The sequence below is a fragment of the Apium graveolens genome, chromosome 4 (assembly GCF_009905375.1).
Source record: "Apium graveolens cultivar Ventura chromosome 4, ASM990537v1, whole genome shotgun sequence".
NCBI classification, from domain to species: domain Eukaryota; kingdom Viridiplantae; phylum Streptophyta; class Magnoliopsida; order Apiales; family Apiaceae; genus Apium; species Apium graveolens.
Genome location: NC_133650.1, coordinates 45,202,985 through 45,222,797, shown reverse-complemented (window position 1 = coordinate 45,222,797; position 19,813 = coordinate 45,202,985). Strand labels below are relative to the sequence as shown.

Below are 19,813 nucleotides of genomic sequence, written 5' to 3'. Positions count from 1 at the left end.
TTGGGGGTTCTCCCACTGAATACCCCAACATGCACATCAGGGATTTTATCGAGATCTGTGACACTTTCAAGTTCAATGATGTGACTGAAGATGCTATTAAGTTGCGATTCTTCCCATTCTCTTTGAGGGATAAAGCTAAGTGCTGGTTACATTCTCTACCTGCAGGGTCTATTACCACTTGGGAAGATCTTCCTCAAGAGTTTCTCACTAAATTCTTCCTTATGGCGAAGACTGCTGCAATCAGGAATGCTCTTACTCAGTTTGCTCAGCAAACTGGAGAATCTCTGTGCGAGGCCTGGGATCGATATAAGGAGATGCTAAGGAAGTGCCCACACCATGGCATGCCTGATTGGATGATTATAAACTATTTCTATAATGGATTGGGTGCTACTTCTAGACCCATGCTCGATGTAGCATCAGGAGGAGCCTTGTGGGCTAAGAGCTATGATGAAGCTTATGAATTGATTGAACTATTGGCTGCCAATGAATACCAGAATCCTTCTCAGAGACTGGCTCAGGGAAAAGTCACCAGAATTCTGGAGTTAGATGCAGCAACTGCTATAACTGCCCAACTTAAGGCTTTGACGATGAAGGTGGACACTCTGATTAATTATGGAGTTAATCAAATCGCTAGTGTCTGTGAGCTTTGTGCTGGTGCCCATTAGACAGATCAGTGTATAATTTTTAGTGAATCAACCCAGTTCGTGAGCAACTTTCAGCGTTCAAAGCAACCTGTGCCAGCCACTTATCATCCCAACAACCGCAATTATCCTAATTTCAGTTGGAGCAATGCTCAGAATGCGGTTCAACAGCCTTATCTACAGTATCCAGCTAAGAAGTACAACCCCCTAGTTTTTATCAGTTGCAATATGCACCAAGGCAGCAACTTCAGCAGCAACAAGCTAATAAAAAATCTGAATTAGAGGAGTTGAAGCTTATGTGCAAGAGTCAAGTTGTTTCTATCTAGGCCTTGGAAAATCAAATTGGACAAATTGCCAATGCCTTGCTAAATCGTCAACCTGGTACACTACCTAGTAACACTGAAGTGCCAGGGAAGAGGGAAGCTAAGGAGCAGGTAAAGGCAATCACTTTGAGGTCTGGAAAGGTTGCGAGTCCCGAATAAACTCAAGTGTTGACTGAAGAAGCTGGGGCTGAGAAATAAGTAGAGCAACAGGAAGTAGATTTGGTACCAAGGAAGACTACTATTGAGCACACTCCTCCTGAGGGTAATACAGGGGAGAAAAGATCTATCCTCCACCGCCTTTTCCTAAGCGGCTGCAGAAGAAAAAGCTGGACAAGCAATTTGAGAAGTTTCTGGAGGTGTTCAAGAAACTTCATATCAACATACCTTTCGCTGAGGCTCTTGAGCAGATGCCTAGTTACACAAAGTTTATGAAAGGTATTCTCTCTCGGAAAGTGAAGCTAGATATTTTAGAGACTGTCGCTCTAACGGAGGAATGTAGTGTTGTATTGTAACAGAAGTTACCTCCGAAGCTTAAAGATCCAGGAAGCTTCACTATTCCGTGTACTATTGGAAAAGTATCTTTTGACAGATGCTTATGTAACTTGGGAGCTAGCATCAATCTAATGCCTTTGTCAATCTTCAAGCAGTTGGACATACCTGATCCAAAACCGACTTATATGACTTTGCAGTTGGCCGACCGTTCTATTACATATCCGCGAGGTATTGTGGTGGATGTCTTGATCAAGGTTGATAAACTCATCTTCCCTGTTGATTTCGTAATTCTTGATTTCTAGGAGGATAAGAAGATTCCCATAATCTTGGGAAGACCTTTCTTGGTGACTGGTCGAACCTTGATAGATGTGTAGAAGGGTGAGCTTACAATGTGAGTGCTGGATCAGGATGTAACTTTTAATGTGTTCAATGCTATGAAATTTCTTACGGAAAATGAGGAGTGCTTAAAGGAGGAGTTGGTCGATTCTGCGGTGACTTAGAAACTTGATCAATTGTTGAGGTCTGATGCCTTAGAGAAGGCCTTATTGGGGAATTTAGATAGTGAAAATGACGAAGGTGAAGAGCAATTGCAATGTCTGAATGCTTCTCCCTGGAAGATGAAGATTGATATGCCTTTTGAATATCTTGGAATGGAGGAATTGAACAAAGCTCCTAAATGCCTCAAGCCATCTATTGAGGAAGCTCCTACTCTCGAGCTTAAGCCCTTACTTGAGAATTTGAGGTATGCTTTTTTAGGTGATGCATCTACTCTACCCGTGATTATTACATCTGACCTTTCAGGTAGTGACGAGGAAAAGATTTTGAGAATTCTAAGAGAGTTCAAATTGGCAATTGGTTGGACTATAGCAGATATCAAGGGAATCAGCTCTTCTTATTGCATGCATAAAATTCTGCTAGAGGAAGGTAGCAAGCCTACGGTCGAGCAACAAAGAAGACTTAATCCGATCATGAAAGAAGTAGTGAAGAATGAAATTCTTAACTGGCTAGATGCAGGGATCATCTTGTAGGATTTTATCTATCACGGAAGCATGGTAAAACATTTTTATTGATATAAAATCCATATAATACGCATACAGATCATGATTTAAATCGAGGGATCATTTCTAACCTTTAAAAGCGATCCAAGAACCACGAGCGGAGATCCTTAGCAGCTGCTCCTCAAGTGTGAAGCACTCCACCGGTATCCACCAAGAAACCGTTGTAATGGAGGAGGAGGTGGAGAGAATTAGGGTTTTGTAAATTTTTAGGTTGAGGAAAAAATAGGGTTTATAATAGTATATTTATAGGCAAAATTTTCAGCTGAAAATTTTCCCATAAAATATTATTATTATTAACCCTTTATTATTCTCACTAATAATTAAAACACCTTTTAATTATTAATCCTTTTTCTAAACACTTTAGAATTAAATCTCTCTCTTGATTTAATTTCCAAAAATTAAATTCTTAATTAATAATATTAAGAATTTTTCTTAATTAATTTATAATCAATTAAATCTCATTTAATCAATTATTAAATTTTCCAATTAATTATTTATTTCATAAATAAAAAATTATCAGCCATTATTAATTAATTCCTCCACCATTAAATCATTCTCTTTTATGGTGTGACCCTGTCGGTTCAATATTAAGCCGGTAGTAGAAATAAATAATAATAAAACTATTTTATCATTATTTATATAAATTCTCTAATTCATTAAATATGATTAATTAATTAATCATATTTATTCTACATCGTGAGGGATACTTCTCAGCATATCACGACTATCCAGATAATACGAATTCACTACTTAGAATACCAAGAACCTATTCAGTGAATAGTTATCGTACAATCAATTCCTTCTACCCTGCAATGTCACGATTAAATACAAGGCATGGAACTTGTGTCAAGCCTATCTTATTTAATCACTTGCTTTCCCATTCACTATGCTTAGTTCTATTTAATGTAAATTAGAAACTCCTTTCTAATTTCATTCACTCTGGCCAGAGATTCCTGAACTAGCATAAGTGGATCAGCATTGAACATTCTCTTCCTTCACTGGAAGGGGTAGATCCTTTATTGATCATACACTATCTTCGTGTACAAATTCCTATACCCAGTAGAGCCCTTATAATTGTCCTTGGAGACTAAGAACTAAACCAAAGCATAGTTCAGTGTACACAAGATGACTATGATGACCTCAAGTCTAAGGAAACTTGTACAACTATCACTATGTGAACAACTGCTGACACGTGAGTGAACTCCATCAGTTGTTCAACCGTGTGAGTCATGTTCAGTAAACTTATTCTATAATAAGAACCTACATACTAGCTATAGTGTCACCACACAAATGTCTATGAGAATAGACATCCTTCATAATGAAGCAAGCATAGTATGTACCGATCTTTGCGGATTATTAATTACCAGTTAGTAATCCTACGACCAGGAACTATTTAAGTTTAGAGTTATCATCTTTTAGGTCTCATTATTATGATCTCATCATAATCCATAAAAAGCTTTACTCTAAACTGTGGTATATCTTATTTAAACACTTAAAATAGATAGAGCCCGCAATAAAAAACAAAACAAGTCTTTTATTAATATCAATGAAATTAAAACATATTACATAAAAGTTATTCCTAAATCCTCATACATGATTGGACTTAGGACATATCTCTTTCAATCTCCCACTTGTACTAAAGCCAATCACTCTGGTATCTAATACCCATCTTGTCTTTATGACGATCAAAGTGACTTTGAGAAAGTGGTTTTGTTAAAAGGTCTGCTATGTTGTTATGTGTGTCAACTCTCTCGACGTTGAAATCTGTTCTTTCAACAATCTCCCTAATCAGATGAAAGCGCCGCGTGATATGTTTGGAATTTTTATGAGACCTAGGTTCCTTGGCTTGTGCTATTGCTGCGTTGTTATCACAATACAACACAATAGGCTCTTCAACGCTAGGAACAACTCCCAACTCAGAAACAAATTTCCTCATCCAAACGGCTTCTTTTGCAGCCTCACTTGCAGCTATATATTCTGCTTCCGTGGTGGAGTCAGTCGTTGTAGACTGTTTGGAACTCTTCCAACTAATCGCACCACCATTCATAGGTAAACACGTACCCTGACATGGATCTGCTATCACTTTCTGATTGAAAACTAGAGTCAGTGTAACCCTCTATTTTCAACTCAGATTCACCAACAAAAATAAGAAAAATGTCCTAAGTCCTTCGCAAGTACTTAAGGATGTTTTTCACTGCTTTCCAGTGGTCTTCACCTGGATTGGACTGATATCTGCTCGTCACACTAATTGAATAAGCAACATCAGGCCTTGTACACAACATCGCGTACATGATAGATCCTATTGCTGAAGCATAAGGAATCTTACTCATACGCTCTCTTTCCTCAGGTGTCTTAGGAGACATTTTTTCGGAAAGGGACACTCCATGGCTCATCGGTATGAGACCTCTTTTGGAGTTTTCCATGCTAAACCTTTTAAGCACTTTCTGGATGTATGTACCCTGGGTAAGACCTATCATTCTACTAGATCTATCTCTAAAGATCTTCATACCGAGAATGTAGGATGCTTCTCCCAAGTCCTTCATGGTGAAGTTCTTTGATAGCCATACTTTGACTGATTGTAGCATCGGTATATCATTTCCTATAAGAAGTATGTCATCTATATACAATACAAGAAATGTTACCGCGCTCCCACTAACCTTCTTGTAGACACATGGTTCATCTATGTTTTTGATAAAACCAAACTATTTGATTGTCTCATCAAAACAGATGTTCCATATACGAGAAGCTTGCCGTAAACCATATATGGTTCGCAGCAGCTTACACACTAGGTGTTCATTTCCCTTGGAAAGAAAACCCTCTGGCTGTGTCATATACACTTCCTCCTCAAGTTCCCCATTGAGGAAGACCGTTTTCACGTCCATTTGCTAGATCTCATAGTCGTAGTAAGCAGCAATCGCAAGCAAAATCCGAATTGATTTTAACAGGGCTACAGGCGAAAAAGTTTCATCAAAGTCAATCCCTTGCCTTTGTTTGAATCCTTTTGCCACGAGCCTGGCCTTATAGGTTTCCACCTGGCCATCTGCTCCAATCTTTCTTTTGTATACCCACTTGCACCCAATAGGCTTAACACCTTCAGGCGCCTCAACTAGAGTCCATACTTGTTTGGTATACATAGATTCCATTTTGGATTTCATGGCACTATGCCATTTCTCTGAGTCAACACTACTCATACCCTCATTATAGGTCACAGGGTCGTTATCATCAATGATTGACAACTCATTGCCATTCTTAATGACAAGGCCATAATACCTCTCAGGTTGGCGAGACACTCTCCCTGTCCTACGAATGGGCTGTTCCACAGAAGGTTGTTCAGTCTGAACAGGTGTTTCCACTTGATCCGTAGTAGTTTTTGCTTCTTGAACTTCATCAAGTTCAATTTTGCTCCCACTGTTTCCTTCAGGGATAAACTGCTTTTTCGAGAAGGTAGCATGTCTGGAGATAAACACCCGATGATCGGTGTAAAAGTAATACCCCAAAGTCTCTTTAGGATATCCCACAAAATTACATTTTACGGATCGAGATTCCAGCTTATCTGGGTCAACTTTCTTGACATAAGTTGGACATCCCCAAATCTTAACGTGTTTAAGACTCGGTTTCCTTTCTTTCCATATCTCATATGGAGTTTGAGGAACAGATTTGGAAGGCACCTTATTCAGTAAATATGCTGAGGTTTCCAATGCATAACCCTATAGGAATACTGGAAGATTTGCATAGCTCATCATGGACCGAACCATGTCTAACAAAGTTCGATTTCTCCTTTCAGATACCCCATTTAACTGTGGAGTATATGGAGGAGTCCAATGGGAGACTATACCATTTTCTTTGAGATAATCTAGAAACTCTCCATTCAAGTATTCACCACCTCGATCTGATCGAAGAGTTATAATACCGTGTTTGGTTTGTTTCTCCACTTTATGTTTATATTCTTTGAACTTTTCAAAGGCTTCAGACTTGTGTTTCATCAAATACACATATCTGAATCTAGATCTATCGTCTATGAAAGTAATGAAGTATGAAAATCCACCCATGGCTTGCGTAGACATTGGTCCACATACATCTGTGTGTACCACTCCTAGCAAATCTGCAGCCCTCTCTCCATGTCCACTAAATGGAGATTTGGTCATTTTACCCAATAGACAAGACTCGCATGTAGGATATGATTCAAAATCAAAGGGGTCAAGTAACCCATCCTTATGCAATGTCCGCAGTCTATTTTCACTAATATGACCTAGCCTACAGTGCCATAAATAGGTCAGATTTTCATCATCTCGTTTTCCTTTGTTAGTTTGTTCAATCTGAAGTAAATCATGCTCTACGTCACATACATACAGACCATTATTTAAAATACCACATCCATAAAGAACATTATCTCTAAGAATAGAACATTCATTATTCTTAATAATAAATGAAAAACCATCCAAATCCAACATAGGAATAGAAACAATATTCCTCACAATAGAGGGAACGTAATAACAATTATTCAAAATAATAGTCTTGCCCAAAGGCATATGTAAACTAAATGATCCTACAGATATGGACGCAACCCTTGCTCCATTGCCCATACATAGAATCACCTCATCTTTTTCAAGAGTCCTACTTCCCTTTAGTCCTTGCAACGAATTGCAAATATGAGAACCACAGGCGGTATCTAATACCCAAGTAGAAATTTGACCTAGTGACATATTAACTTCGATCATGAACATGCCTGAATCAGAAGCGGTAGTCTCACTACCCTTCTTCTTCTTCAATTCTGCAAGGTAAACCTTGTAGTTCCTCTTCCAGTGCCCCAACTTGTTACAGTGAAAGCAAACAGCTAAATTAGGACCAGTCAACTTGCGAGCATCTAGTATGCTCCGGAGTGATAGTGCAGAAGACATGACGAATATAGTAAATCTGTAAATGATAAACACATAACAACACTTAGCAAATATTCAATTTCATTTCAAAAACACTATATGAATCGGGTCTTTATTCATAAGTGTCTCCCACTAGTTTATCTAATTTATTCAACCCCTAAGTGAAAATTAAGCATTCATAATGCTAGTAGGAATACGGATCCTACATTCCATCACACAACCTTGGCTGTAGCACGAAACGTCATGTGATATTCAATAGGCAGACAACTCTTGTCAATTACGTCTTATGTTATTCCCTAATATAACTTTAGCCTCTTGAATAATTGAGTCATGGCTGTAGCACCACAAACTCAATATTCTAAGTCAAATCTAACCCAACATTTCGTACAATTGAATCAGTCTCCAACGGCCCACGGCTGTAGCACGTAACGACCTTTAGATTCTAATTCAATGTACACATCTCTATGTAATAGACAAGTATTCCTTATTTCGAAATCAAATCCCTCGGCTGTAGCACAAAACCACAATGATTTAAAAATAAGAACCACTTTCTATCATGTTGGAAGGCTATGACCGACACAAGCCCGTTGTGTCATTGGCCAATTACTACTTGATATTATTTAATTTTAGAGGGATTATATTACGTTACAATCATAATCATATTATAAAGAGATTCTTCCTTTTAAATTAAATATTTCAAATCAATAATCGATAATAAGATGATTCCCAGATCGGGTGGAGTATTGTCAAGAGGCGTCACTTAATAACCCTTTCTTACAGATAGAAATCTGTTGTTGACAGAATCATCCTTTCTCTCAATATTGAAAATTCATATTCAATTACGTGTTTCATAAACACAAGAATCTCATGATCGTATTCATGATATTTATATTAAGGTCATGAAACAATTTCACTATACTAGATTGTCTAACAAACGCCTTATGTTAATTAAGTTCACCTAAATCTATCATCACATGATAAACTAAGCATATATCACATATATAAGCATGAATAAACATAAAGGTAGGAATGTTAAATCATGTAGTATATTGGTCTAAGTATTATACATCTCTATGTATCACATGAGGCATTTAAAAGCAATTAAAACAGTCAAAAACAGCTTTAAAACACTACTATTAGCTATAAATAGTCCGAAACAATTTCAGAAAATACAATATAATATACCATTAGATGCATCTTGAAAAGACGAATCCAACGACGCCAAGCACGCCCGATTCAGAGAAGCCACGCACCCTCACGCGCCTCGAGAAGAAAATCCACGTGCCGACACGCGCACACGCGTTGTCAGGCGCGTGTCTGACTTTCGTCCACGCGCCCCACACGCACACGCGCCTCACGTGCCCCAAACCCTAAGCTGACGTCAGCATGACATCATCTGATGATGTCAGCATGACGTCAGCATTACGCTGACCATTGACCCTCGCGTGTCTGACACGCGCCGCGCGGGACACACTAGCGCGTGTGCCCCACACGCGCATGCCAGACGCACGCTCCTCCCCTCTTTCCTGACTGTCGCCACCGCCTTTGCTTTGCACAGAGAAATGTGCCGTTCCTTTTTCCGTGCCACCACGATAACAGACTAACAGTGCTCTTCTTTAAAAGCACAGCAGCATAAACATATATATATACTAACAGATTATATATATATATTTAATTACGAATTTAATTAAAACAACTTCAAAAATTCATAACAATTAATCCATTCATCATAAAATTATGAAAAAAATACCCAGACGATCTACAACACTTGTAGAACCCAGATCTACAGTCAAAATAATTATGAGAAACAATTTCTAATCAGTCATAATTAATCCATGATATAACTAGTAAAAATCATAATTAATTCATACAAGCACATAAAATTCTGAAATTTTTATCACAGATCTATATACATACAACCTATGCTCTGATACCATTGTAGGATTTTATCTATCACGGAAGCATGGTAAAACATTTTTATTGATATAAAATCCATAAAATATGCATACATATCATGATTTAAATCGAGGGATCGTTTCTAACCTTTAAAAGCGATCCAAGAACCACGAGCGGAGATCTTTAGCAGCTGCTCCTCAAGTGTGAAGCACTCCACCGGTATCCACCAAGAAATCGATGTAATGGAGGAGGAGGAGGTGGAGAGAATTAGGGTTTTGTAAATTTTTAGGTTGAGGCAAAAATAGGGTTTATAATAATATATTTATAGGCAAAATTTTTAGCTCAAAATTTTCCCATAAAATATTATTATTATTAACCCTTTATTATTCTCACTAATAATTAAAACACCTTTTAATTATTAATCCTTTTTCTAAACACTTTAGAAATAATTCTCTCTCTTGATTTAATTTCCAAAAATTAAATTCTTAATTAATAATATTAAGAACTTTTCGTAATTAATTTATAATCAATTAAATCTCATTTAATCAATTATTAAATTTGCCAATTAATTATTTATTTTATAAATAAATAATTATCATCCATTATTAATTAATTCCTCCACCATTAAATCATTCTCTTTTATGGTATGACCCTGTAGGTTCAATATTAAGCCGGTAGTAGAAATAAATAATAATAAAACTATTTTATCATTATTTATATAAATTCTCTAATTCATTAAATATGATTAATTAATTAATCATATTTATTCTACATCGTGAGGGATACTTCTCAGCATATCGCGACTATCCGGATAATACGAATTCACTGCTTAGAATACCAAGAACCTATTCAGTGAATAGTTACCGTACAATCAATTCCTTCTACCCTGCAATGTCACGATTAAATACAAGGCATGGAACTTGTGTCAAGCCTATCTTATTTAATCACTTGCTTTCCCATTCAGTATGCTTAGTTCTATTTAATGTAAATTAGAAACTCCTTTCTAATTTCATTCACTCTGGCCAGAGATTCCTGAACTAGCATAAGTGAATCAGCATTGAACATTCTCTTCCTTCACTAGAAGGGGTAGATCCTTTATTGATCATACACTATCTTCGTGTACAAATTCCTATACCCAGTAGAGCCCTTATAATTGTCCTTGGAGACTAAGAACTAAACCAAAGCATAGTTCAGTGTACACAAGATGACTATGATGACCTCAAGTCTAAGGATACTTGTACAACTATCACTATGTGAACAACTGCTGACACGTGAGTGAACTCCATCAGTTGTTCAGCTGTGTGAGTCATGTTCAGTGAACTTATTCTATAATAAGCACCTACATACTAGCTATAGTGTCACCACACAAATGTCTATGAGAACAGACATCCTTCATAATGAAGCAAGCATAGTATATACCGATCTTTGCGGATTATTAATTACCAGTTAGTAATCCTACGACCAGGAACTATTTAAGTTTAGAGTTATCATCTTTTAGGTCTCATTAATATGATCTCATCACAATCCATAAAAAGCTTTACTCTTGTTGTGCATATGTTGTGTACTTGATGATTTCATAAACAAAACATCTAAGTAGATTTTACTTAGTGAAATTATGTAGCACTCGACGGATAAGAATTATAGTCCCGACGGATAACTCATTATAGTCCCGACGGATGATTAACTTATTATCCATCGAGTGAGTAGCTTATGTAATAATAAGTTTGTAGCACAGTTATGTATGCACCTTTGTATAGAATATGTAGTAGCATATAAGTCATGTTGACTTTAACTAGATAGGCAGAATAGGTTGATTAATTGTACATAAATGATGTCTTGTAATTCTGCATAAGTGAAATAGAGTCAAGTGCCAAAATAGCTACCGACGGATGATTAACAAAGCCATCGACGGATGATCAAATGACTATCAACGGATGTTTAATATAGCAGTCAACGGATGATCAATTAAACCATCAACGGATGTTCTGAAAGTCGACGGATGATCATATGAAGAATTCAAATAGCAGTTGAACAGTGAAAGCTGACACACAACCGTCGAGATGTATACAAATACACTCTGGAAGCCCATTAACTGGGTAATAGAGGACGAAAAGCAGCAAAACTTAAGACTGATAGTTTTTATATTTATTCAGTCTTTTTGACTTTGTAATCTTGGTATTATATAAACCAAGAGAGTAGCAAATAGAAAGATAATTGAGATAGTTGAGAAACACAAAAACAGAGAAATCTTTATAAGCAGAATCATTAGCATTTCCTGGATTCTCAGTAGTTCTATTTGTAAGCAGTTGTGAGCATTCCTGCACACAGAGTCCTCTCGATATATTATATATATATCTCTGGTGGAATTGTTTAAATCCACCAGAAAGTTTTTAAAGACTCTTGTTTTTAATTACTTATGTTTTGATTTAATTAAGTTTCTATTCCGCATTGTGCTAATCAAAACATTATATCTATATTCGAGTTGAACATTTTATTTCAAGAAAAAGGTTCAAGAATTCCAATCAACCCCCCTTCTGTAATTCTTGCTATATTGTTAAGGGACTAACAATTGGTATCAGAGCAAGCTCTTAATCTACAAAGAGTTTAAAGATCAAAACAATTCAACAAGATGAACAAGAAAGATGTTGGAGTCAAGATTCCTTTTCTTGATAAAGATAATTACCATCATTGGAAGGTAAAGATGCATCTTCATATGCTTTCTCAAGATGAGGCCTATGTGGACTGCATAGAAAGAGGCCCTCATGTTCCAATGAGAGCTGCAACAGGAAACGAGCCATCTGTTCCAAAGCCAAGGCATGAATGGTCTGATCCTGACATTGAACAAGTCAGGAAAGATAAAAAGGCCATGAACATTCTGTTCAATGGTATTGATGCAGACATGTTTGATAACATCATCAACTGCAAAACTGCCAAGGAAGTTTGGGACACAATATAGATAATTTGTGATGGCACTGAGCAAGTAAGAGAAAATAAAATGCAGCTCCTGATTCAGCAATATGAGCATTTTCACAATGAAGAAAGTGAGTCACTCACTGACATTTTTAGTAGATTCCAAAAACTACTAAATGCTCTTAAGTTGCATGGAAGAGTCTATCAGACTAAAGACTCCAATCTGATATTTCTCAGATCTCTTCCAAAGGAATGGAAACCAATGACAGTCTCATTGAGAAACTCACAAGATTATAAGGAGTTTACTTTGGAGAGACTGTATGGCATTCTGAAGACCTATGAGCTTGAGATAGAGCAGGATAAAAGAATGGAGAGAGGAAACAAGAAAGGAGGATCCATTGCACTAGTTGCTGATCTGGAAAAGGAGAATGAAGTGAAGATGGAAGCTGTAGAATCAACTTCAAAGGTCTGTGAGAATAAGGGTAAGGGGCTAGCTGCAGAAAGTGAAGAATTATTGAGCCAAGATGACATGGAGGACATTGATGAGCACCTAGCATTTCTTTCAAGGAGATTTGCCAAGCTCAAGTTCAAGAAGAACTTTGGAGAAGCCAAGCCAAATAGAAACATGGTGGATAAGTCAAAATTCAAATGTTTCAAATGTGGCTTGGCAGGGCATTTTGCAAATGAGTGTAGAAAGTCAGATTCCAGTAAGAAAAGGTTTGAGTTTGTGGATTATAAGCAAAAATACTTTGATCTACTCAAACAAAAGGAAAGGGCTTTTATTACACAAGAAAATGACTGGGCAACAGATGGTTTGGATGAAGATGAAGATGTCAGCTATGTCAATATAGCCCTAATGGCCAAGTCTGATAAAACAGAGACAAGTTCCTCAAGCAATCAGGTAATCACTACAAACCTTGCTTATTTATCTAAAGCTGAGTGTAATGATGCTATAAATGACATGTCTACAGAATTGTATCATTTGCGTGTTACACTTAAGTCTCTCACTAAAGAAAATGCTAAAATCAAAGAAAACAACTTGTTTTTAAGTGAGAGGAATAATGTGCTTGAGTCTCAGTTTGTTGAGTTTGAGAAACTACAAATTGAGTGTAAGATTGCCAAGGAGGAATTAACTGAGTCCTTGAAAAAGGAAGAAATTTTGAAGAAGCAGCTCGAGCATGAACAAGAGGTGATTAAAGCATGGAAAACATCCAGGGATATTCATGCTCAAATCACCAAAGTTCAAGGAATTGAGTCTTTTTGTGATTAAGCCTGGAAGAAGAATAAAGAGAAACTAGAACCTATTTTAATAGATGGATTGTTGACAGATGTAGACTCGACGGATGATGAGGACTATCCGTCGGATAACAAAAAGTGTTATCCGTCGAATGATGAAAATCCTCATCCGTCGGCTGTAAGCAAACCCATTAGCAAAGCCAAATTAATCAAGCTAAATGAAAAGTATGGGTCTGTTTCCAAGAACTTTGTTTCAGGAGAGTCAAGTAAAGCTAAGAAAGGGAAAAAGGCTAATGTTGGTCACATGACTGTCAAACAGTTAAGTGATAGACTTCAGAAAATTGAGGTAAAAACAGAGATTAAAAGGAAAAACAATAGCAATGGTAAAGTAGGGATTAATAAACACAATAACTACACACCTGATAAATATACTCCTAGAAAAATCTGTGTCAAGTGTGGTAGTGTAAATCATTTGTCTGTTAATTGCAAATCTGCCATGCCTACTCCCATGTCTGTTCAGTCTCAATTTCCCAACATAAATGCCATGCCTCCTATGCCTGTTAATGCTATGCCTACACAGAATATGAATGCACAGTTTGCTAATATGTCATTTGCACCTAATCCATATTATGCTGCATACAATATGCCTCAAATGCCATTTAGCATGCCTTACTGGAATAACATGTTTGCACCAAGCATGTCATTTCCTGTTAGCCATAATATGCATGATAATTCTGTTGCATTAAATGATTTCAAAGGCCCAACCCAAATGACTAAGGAAGAATCTGAAATTCTTAAGTCAAATGAGTTAAGACCTAAGAAACAGAAGAAGAAAGCTAACAAGGCAGGATCCAAGGAAACTTGGGTACCAAAATCAACTTGATTTGATTTTGATGTGTGCAGGGAAACAAAAGGAATCTTTGTTACTTGGATAGTGGTTGTTCAAGACACATGACTGGTGATTCTACCCTGCTCAGAGAGTTTAAGGAAAGAGCTGGCCCAAGTATTACTTTTGGAGATGACATCAAGGGTTATACTGTGGGATATGGCTTGATTTCAAAGGATAATGTCATCATTGAAGAGGTTGCCTTAGTGGATGGTCTCAAACACAATCTGTTGAGTATCAGCCAGCTTTGTGATAAAGGCAACTCAGTAACCTTCAATAAAGAAGCCTGTGTTATGACTAATAATCAAAACAACAAAGTGGTTCTCAATGGTGTGAGAAGATGAAATGTATACCTAACTGAATTCAACTCAACTAAAGCAGAATCTGTAACTTGTCTTCTCAGTAAAGCAAGTCAAGATGAAAGTTGGCTATGGCACAAGAAGCTATCCCATTTAAACTTCAAGACCATGAATGAGCTGGTAAAGAAAGAACTAGTAAGAGGCATTCCTCTAGTGGAGTTTACAAAGGATGGACTGTGTGATGCCTGCCAAAAAGGGAAGCAGATCAAAGCATCATTCAGGAAGAAACTTGATTCAGCAATTGAAGAGCCTCTGCAATTGCTTCACATGGATCTGTTTGGACCAGTCAATGTATTGTCAATTTCAAAGAAAAGATTTTGCCTAGTAATTGTAGATGATTTTTCAAAGTTCTCTTGGACATATTTCCTAAAGTCTAAAGATGAGGCTAGTAAAATCATCATCAATCACATAAGGCAAGTTAACAATCATCCTGATTTCAAAGTTAGAAGAATCAGGAGTGACAATGGAACTGAGTTCAAGAACTATGTCATGAGAGCATTTTGTGAGGAAAATGGAATCTTACATGAGTTCTCAGCAGCAAGGACTCCACAACAGAATGGAGTAGTGGAAAGAAAGAACATATCACTTATTGAAGCTGCAAGGACAATGCTTGAAGAATCAAAATTACCAACATATTTCTGGGCTGAAGCTGTAAACACTGCATGTTACACTCAGAACATCTCTCTGATTAATCAAGCAAGATGCATGACTCCTTATCAATTGTTCAAGAACAAGAAGCCAACTCTAAACTTTCTTCATGTCTTTGGCTGTAAATGCTATATTCTGAGAAATCAAACTGATCAAAATGGGAAGTTTGATGCTAAAGCAGATGAAGGAATTTTTGTTGGATATGCTGTTGGTAAAGCATATAGAGTCTACAATCTAAGAACCAACATTGTTGTGGAATCTATACATGTTGTGTTTGATGATTAAAAGATTGAAGGACTGAAAGATGGAGATTATCATGAGAGCCTCAAATTTGACAATGTTGAGATGGTCAGTGATGAAAGTGATGATAAGAGTGATCAAGAAACAGTGTCTAAGGATAATGCAGACAAATCAACCACCAATGAAGCACAAAACTCAACATCCATTGAGTTGCATAATGCTTCATCCGTCGGAAGGCAATCTGTGTTATCCGTCAGAAGACAACGTGCCTCATCCGTCGGTACTCAAAATTCACCATCCGTCGGGTTATCAAAAGGAGCAGGAAGTCAAGGTAGATCACCCATAGAAAGTACCCATTTCTCAAATCAAAGATCCACAAACTCAGGGGGAGTTTCTAGCAATCAAAACTTAATCACACATCAAGACAATATTGAGGTCTCTTCATCTAGAGCTAATCTACCTCAACCAAGGAAATGGACAAAAGATCACCCCTTTGAACTGATTATTGGTGATGTTTCTTCTAGAGTTCAAACAAGGAGAGCAACTCAGGAAGAATGTCTATACAACAGCTTTCTGTCAAAGGAAGAACCAAAGAAGGTAGAAGAAGCCTTGTTAGATCCTGATTGGATTTTAGCTATGCAGGAGGAGCTAAACCAATTTGAAAGGAATAAAGTATGGAAGCTGGTACCCAAGCCTAAAGGAAAGAATCCAATAGGCACCAAATGGGTATTCAGAAACAAGATGGATGAAAATGGCATAGTAGTAAGGAACAAAGCCAGATTGGTTGCTAAAGGCTATTGCCAACAAGAAGGAATAGATTTTGATGAAACATTTGCTCCTGTTGCAAGACTTGAAGCCATCAGAATCTTCTTAGCCTATGCAGCCCATGCCAATTTCAAGGTCTATCAAAAGGATGTCAAAAGTGCCTTTCTGAATGGAGATTTGGAGGAAGAAGTGTATGTTAGTCAACCTCCTAGCTTTGAAGATCCAAATTTTCCAGAGTATGTCTATTATCTACTGAAAGCACTTTATGGACTGAAGCAAGCACCTAGAGCCTGGTATGACACTTTATCAAAGTTCCTTTTGGAAAATCACTTCACAAGAGGTACTGTAGATAAAACTTTATTTTTCAGAAATGTTAATGGCTCTAGCATACTTTTTCAAATTTATGTAGATGATATTATTTTTGGCTCTACAGATGAGAAACTTTGTAAAAAGTTTGCCAAACTGATGCAAAGTAAGTATGAAATGAGTATGATGGGAGAACTAACTTACTTTCTTGGTTTACAAGTTAAACAAGTTAGTGATGGAATATTCATTAGTCAAACTAAATATATTTTTGATCTTTTAAAGAAGTTTGATCTAATGGATTGCACATCTGCAAAAACTCCCATGGCCACTACAACTAAGCTTGAATTAAACACTACTGAAAAGTCTGTGGATATTTCAAGCTATAGAGGCATGGTTGGCTCACTTCTGTACTTAACAGCTAGTAGGCCAGATATAATGTTTGCTACATGTTTATGTGCTAGATTTCAGGCTGATCCTAGAGAATCTCACTTGATAGCTATTAAGAGAATTTTCAGATATCTCAAGAGAACACCAAAACTTGGCATTTGGTATCCTAGAGATACTGGTTTTGATCTAACTGGTTATTCAGATGCAGATTATGCAGGTTGCAGAATTGACAGAAAGAGCACAACAGGAACTTGTCAATTTCTAGGAAACAAGCTTGTGTCCTGGTTCAGTAAAAAGCAAAATTCAGTTTCTACTTCTACAGCTGAAGCTGAATATATTGTTGCTGGCAGTTGCTGTGCACAGATTTTATGGACAAAAAATCAATGGCTAGACTATGGTTTGCAAGTTGAGAGGATTCCTATTTTCTGTGATAAGTGCAATTGCCATCACTGAAAATCTAGTGCAACATTCAAGGACAGAGCACATAGACATCAAGTACCATTTCATAAGGGAACATGTAATGAATGGTACTGTAGAGTTATGTAAGGCATATGTCATAGCCTATTTGTATATTCGAGGATATAACTCAACTCAAATAAGAATGTAATAAGTAAATAGTGGATCTACCATCAAAGAGATCTCGCAAAGTAACATCTGTCACAGGATTCAGAAACAAGGTTCATCTACAGACTTGAGGACTTAATTCCCTGGAAGAAGTTCAAGAAATTGATCATGCTTCAGTGATATAAATCAAGATTGTGGATTTAATCAAGTGACAGAGATCTCGTTAGGGTATCAAAGAATTACAAGGATTTAATCTGAAGAAAATCAATTATCAAAGTTAAGACATGAAGAAACGTCACGGAAGTTAGTCACTCATTAACCAGATAGTACATCGAGTGTCAACAGTGAAGTGGTGGAATTGATTCATAATTGACCGTAATTTTCATAAGATTTTCAGAAGAATGGTTGCTGCTCAAGATTAGTATTAATTCTCTATTAATTAATTAAGTCATTTAATTTAATTAAGAAAATAAATTATATCTGCTAAGATTAATTTATTGATTAATTGAATTAATTGATTAATTAATTCAGAATTAATATTAAGGATTTTCAGAATTTAAATTGGATTAAAATCTATTTAAATTCAACAAGACAATCTGATTGTACTAATATGACAATCGGTATGACAATTGATAGTCATACCGAAAGTCATGCTAGTACAAGTAATTGTCTTGCCGAAAGTTACACTGGGAGGAGGATAGTCTTGCTAATTCATTCTGATAGTCTTGCTAGTTCATTTGATAGTCCTACCGAAAGTCTTGCTAGCTGTTAGGATTGTCTTGCTGAGCTCAGGATTGTCATTCCAGTTCATTCCATTCTGTTGATTGATTAAAAAGACAGAAGCAGCCATTCAACAACAAGACACAACACAACAGAACCCGAGAACAAGAAGAAAAAGAAGCAGAACAAATATTTCATCTTCTCTGCTAATTTCAAGACATAATTTCTAGTTTGTAAAGTTAAATCCAAACCACTAGAAATCTTTATCTTGTTCTTGTGTAACTATCTAGCGGATCAAAATCCCTAGAACTTAATCTCAAATTGCGTTTAGCATTTGAATCTTTTTATTACAAAAATAGAAAAAGTTTATGTCGAATTTATTCTAGATTTGTTATAATTAATTTGAGATTAATTCCTTGTAATCGATACAGTTGTTGTAACACCTTTCAAGTTTAATAATATTCTTATTTAACTTGAATTTTGTTTCACATTTTTTATTCCGTATTTATTCGATTATTTGGTATTGTTTGTATTCAACCCCCCTTCTACAAACACATTGGGATCTAACAATTGGTATCAGAGCCTTCTGATTAACAAACAAATCAAGATCCTAGACTTTTGTGATTTTTCAACTCCTTGAATTTTTATTTATTCAAAAATTTATAATGACTTCACAAAAAGTTGGAACCGTTAAAATTCCACTATTTGATAAAGAAAATTACATCATGTGGAAGAAGAAGATGCTATTATTTTTACAAGTTGCAAATCCCAAATATCTGAACTTGTTAAAGAAGGGTCCAAAAACTCCGATGGTTATTGAACCAGAGGTGATAGAAGATGATGTTGTGATTACCAAAGCTAGAACCTATCCAAAAGAGCCTGAAGATTTTACTCCTGCTGAAAAGGAAGAAGCCTCCTTAGATGCCAGCCTTCAATTAATATTAATTGATTCCCTTGATCCCTTGATGAATAGACATGTGATGAACTGTAAAAATTCCAAACACATGTGGGAAAATATTGAGGTGATTAATGAAGGCACAGAGGAAGTTAGGGAGAACAAGTTGGAGATCCTAACCTCTGAGTATGAACATTTTAAATCAAATCCAGGAGAAGGAATTTCTGAAGTGTTTGAGAGGTACAATGCATTGATCAATAATCTGAACATAAATGGAAAATATTATTCAATCAGGGAGGTCAACAAAAAGTTCCTTTTAACACTGCCAACTCATCTTGAACATAGAATCACTGCCATTAGAGAAGCTAGAGATCTGAGTGAGATTTCTTTGGATAGACTCTATGGTGTGTTGAAAACCTATGAGTTGGAGCAGATTCAACAAAAGGAAGTCTACGGGAAAGATAGAATGGTCAGCACATCTACTGCTCTTGTAGCTGAAGGTCAACAACAACAACAATCTCAACAGTCGGAGAGAATGGTACAGTTTTCCAAGGCTGAGGAAAATGTGATAGTAGCAGAATATGATCCTCCTACTAAAAATCAATCCAGT

The 19,813-nt window shown here is 36.6% G+C and overlaps 1 non-coding gene across 1 annotated transcript; it reads right to left on the bottom strand.

The window, feature by feature from the left end:
- Positions 1–236: 236 nt before the first annotated feature.
- LOC141722985 (small nucleolar RNA R71) lies at positions 237–343 on the bottom strand. Its single transcript, XR_012575981.1, has one exon. It is a non-coding gene; the product is annotated as a small nucleolar RNA R71 (small nucleolar RNA).
- Between the last annotated feature and the right edge of the window lie 19,470 nt (positions 344–19,813).